Below are 4,507 nucleotides of genomic sequence, written 5' to 3' on the forward strand. Positions count from 1 at the left end.
GGGGGCGGGGGCGGGGCCGGACGCGCGCACGGATCGCGGATGGGGGCGTCGAGACTCGTTGGGATGGGGGTGCGCGCAACGCCGCAGGACCGCGCCCTCCCTAAGCTGCGAGGCAGCCCGGCCGGACGTTGGGAGCACGGGTCCCCAGGATGAGGGCTTAGGCGCTGTGACTCTTCCCTGTCCTCAGGCCCCGCATGGAGTGGGGCTCTCTGCTGCGCCCCCAGCCACGCACGCGGACGCGCCTCGGGGCGGGGCCTTCGTCCGCCCCGCCCCGCTCTGCCGGCTTCGGCCTCCAGCGAGGCTTCCGCTGCGGCAGCCTGGTCCTGGGGCAGCGCCGGGACTTGAGCACCTCCCACTTTCCCTACTCGCTTCCCTAAATCTCCCAGGCGGGTGCCTCGCTGCTCTTTCTTAACCCACTGCTAATCAACTGCGCACCCTCCCTTCAAACATCCAGCCTATTCCTAGCCGACCTCAGGTTAGTGGTGCGCTCACACTTACGGGCGTCAGGGACCCATGGGTTCCCAGAGGATCCCTGCCCTCTACCGTTCAGATCCTGGCTGGACTTGTTTCAGACTCCAGGGTCTTGTATAAGAAATCTAATCCCACCGAGACTCAGTCTTTTCGTGTGTAAAACGGGAGAAATACTTAATTGTTAGGGTTATTAGGTGTTTCGCTTACGCAGGACGTGTTTTGATTTTTGTTTTGTGTCCCGTACTGACTTTGTCAGGATGCCTTACATACCCTGTACTCATCTTTTTGCAATCAATTACAAAAATTTTAGAGTTATTTTTCCGCGGAGGTAATCTGAGTTTAAATCACTTAAATGACAATGCTAGTTGAAATATCCTACCTCCGCAACTAAAAAGATCTGGATAATCCCTGTGGTTCCTCCAGCAGGTTTAGCTGAGGGACCAAGAGAAAGGACTAGAAATTAAAAGCACTTATTATTTACATTCAAAAAAGGACTTTTCTTGGTTCAGGTTTCAAGACGTGAACAAGTAACCACCATTATTTAGAGAGAATTTCGCATCAAAACACAAGCTCTGAAAATTAGCCAATCAGCGACAGCTTCACTCCGGCTCTGCTTCTGAAAATCAGCCAGTCAACAACGGCTTCACTCCGGTTAACTATTGCTTCTGAAAGTTCGTAAATCAATGACAGCCTCAAGCTTCTGAAAGTCAGCCAATCATTGACAGCTCCACGCTTTTAGACAGCAGCCAATCGTCAAGTGCCTGGCTCCGATGACCAGGCTTTAGAAGTTAGTCGGGTCGTCAGCTGCCTTGGTGACCACCCTAACAGAGCTGGAAGTCGGTCGATGGGGAGCTGGGTTCTTCCGTTTCTGAAATACCTCCAATCCCCCAACGCAAGGCTTCCCAAAACATTACATAAGATCAGCTCTGGCTTTGTTGAGGGAGACTGCGGACTCTGCATTACAAGCACAGCTCTCCTTTGGAAGCAGAGAAGTTCATCTTTTTTCTGCACCAGATATTGAGTTCAATTTTTTTTTTTTATCCAAAGTTTGAAATTCTTTTAAGATTCAACTCCCAGCTACCGTTAGTTATGAGTTTGGACTTGTGACAACTCAGTTTCAGCTGTGAGATTTATAAATACAACCTTTTCAAGTCTTGCAATGGTTGCTATTATCTTTTAATTTACTTTTTTTTTTTAAGATTTTATTTTTAACTGATCTTTACACCCAACGTGGGTCCGAACCCACAACCTGGAGATCAAGCGTCTCATGCCAGACAATTGGGTGCCCCGCATTTTTTTTTCAGTTCAATGGGTATGTTCACGAAATTGTACAGTCACCACAACCAAGTTTAGAACATTTTCATCACCCCAACAAGGAAACCTACACCTTTTATAAAAGCAGCCATTCCCCCATTTCTCTCCAATGGTCCCAGCCTTAGGCAACCATTGATCTTTCTCTCTCTGTATGGATTTGTCCATTCTCAACATTTCCTATAAGCTGAATCATACAGTATATCCTTTGTGACTGACTTATTTCATTTAGCAAAATGTTTGCAAGGTTCATCTATGTGGTAGCACGTAGAAAAATTTCATTTTTATGGTCAAATAACCTTCTATTGCGTGGATAAATCACATCTTTCTTATCCACTTACCAGTTGATGTACATTTGGGTTTTTTCCACATTTTTACTATTTTTTAGCTAATGTTGCTATCAACATTAGTGTACAAGTTCTAGTGTGGACATATATTTTCAGTTCTCTTGGGTATATTATGTAGGCATGAAATTACTGGGTCGTATGGTAACTCTTTAACCTTTTGAGGATCTTCAAAACTATTTTTCAAAGCAGCTGCACCGTTTACATGCTCACCAGCAATATATGTGAGTTCCAATTTATTTAAATCCTCACCAATACTTATTATGCATCTTTTTGATTGGTTATAGCCATCCTAGTGAGTGTGAAGTGGTATCTCGTTGTGGTTTGGGTCTGCATTTCCCCGATAGCTAAAGATGTTGAGCATCTTTTCATGTATTTATTAGCCATTTGTACATCTTTTTGGAGAAATGTCTGTTCAGATCTGTTGCCCTTTTTTTTTCTCCAAAGATTTTATTTACTTATTTATTTGAGAGAGAGAACACGAGGGGGGTGCAGAGGCAGAGAGAGAAGCAGACTCCCCACTGAGCAGGGAGCCCCATGCGGGGCTAGATCCCAGGACCCTGGGATCATGACCTGAGCCAAAGGCAGACACTTAACCGACTGAGCCACCCAGGTGCCCCTCTTTTGCCCATTTTTATTGGGTTATTTTCCTTTTTATTAAGTTGTAATAGTTCCTTATATATTCTAGATACAAGTCCCTTAACAGCTATATGATTTGCAAAAATTTTCTCCCATTCTGTGTATTGTCTTTTCACATTCCTGATAGTGTCTTTCGAAGCACAAAATTTTTAATTTTGATGATATCCAATTTATATATTTATTTCTTTCTCTTTCTTTTTTTTCTTTTTTCTTTCCTTCCTTCCTTCCTTCCTCCTTCCTTCCTTCCTTTTCTTCCTCCCTCCGTCCCTCCCTTCTTCTTTCTTTCTTTTTCTTTCTTTTTCTTTCTTTCTTTCTTTCTTTCTTTCTTTCTTTCTTTCTTTCTTTCTCTCTCTCTCTCTCTCTCTTCCTTCCTTCCTTCCTTCCTTCCTTCCTTCCTTCCTTTCTTTCTTTCTTTCTTTCTTTCTTTCTTTCTTTCTTTCTTTCTTTCTTTCTTTCTTTCTTTCCTTTCTTTTTCTTTCAGTAGGCTCCATGCCCAATGTGGAACCCAATGCAGGGCCTGAACTCACAACTCTAAGATCAAGACCTGAGCCTGAGGAGCACCTGGGTGGCTCCATCAGTTAAGCATCTGCCTTTGGCTCAGGTCATGATCCCAGGGTCCTGGGATGGAGTCCCGCATCAGGCTCCCTGTTCAGCTGTGTGTCTGCTTCTTCCTCTGCCTCTCCCCTCTGCTCATGTGCTCTTTCTCTCTCTCTCAAAAATAAATAAATAAATAAATAAAATCTTTAAATAAATAAAATCTTAGGGGTGCCTGGGTGGTGCAGTCAGTTGAGTGTCCAACTATTGGTTTTGGCTTAGGTTGTGACCTTGGGGTCATGGGATTGAGCCCCATGTAGGGCTCTGTACTCAGCCTGGAGTCTGCTTGAGAGTCTCTCTTTCCCCTCCCTGCTCCTCCCACTTGTGTGCATGCTCTCTCTCTCATAAATAAATCTTTAAAATAAAATCAAATAAAATCCTAAGAAAAGGAAAATAGTGTAAATTCAGATATAAACTAGCATATACTAACAGCTAAGCCTAAAAGATGTGATTTCTTTAACTTGTATCAAAGAAAGTGACTAACAATTTTTTTAAGTTTTTATTTAAATTCCAGTTAGTTAACATACAGTGTAATATTAGTTTCAGGTGTCCAAACAGTAATCCAACACTTCCATATAACCATTTTTGATTAAGAGAAATTCAGATGAATATGATAAAATAATCATAGCAGGAGTTATAATGGCTTCCCATACTGTATATTGGCATCAGTCTTTCAGCTCAAATGACTATTTGAATGTCCTGCCACCAGAAGTATTTTCTAATTCCAAAACCATAAGCTCGATTTCAAATGCCAGGACAAAATCTGCAAGAGTTGAAAATGTAATAACTCCTTTTACTGTTGCCAGTGATTATCAAAGCTCTAAATGCTTCATCTTTTCACAGCATCCTCCTGAATGTAAGTAATGACAATGCAGGACAATTTTCCCTTTTGTGCAAGACTCTTCTTGTGAAAAGCCTCGCTTGTAAGGCTCTTTTGAGTAAAATCCCTTCCAGATGAGACTTTAGGCACAAGAGCAAATTTTTGAAGACCCTCTTACTGAGGTAGGAGTTAACGAGGAAAACCCTACTGCTTGCGGTGGAGATTACACAAATAGAAATGTTGGTAGATGTTTCCATGAAGTGCAGACATTGTTTATTCAAAGTTGAAAGCCAGGCATGAATGATTCTATGGAAGTTGTTGGCTGTCC

This window comes from Ailuropoda melanoleuca, chromosome 13 (assembly GCF_002007445.2).
Source record: "Ailuropoda melanoleuca isolate Jingjing chromosome 13, ASM200744v2, whole genome shotgun sequence".
NCBI lineage: Eukaryota > Metazoa > Chordata > Mammalia > Carnivora > Ursidae > Ailuropoda > Ailuropoda melanoleuca.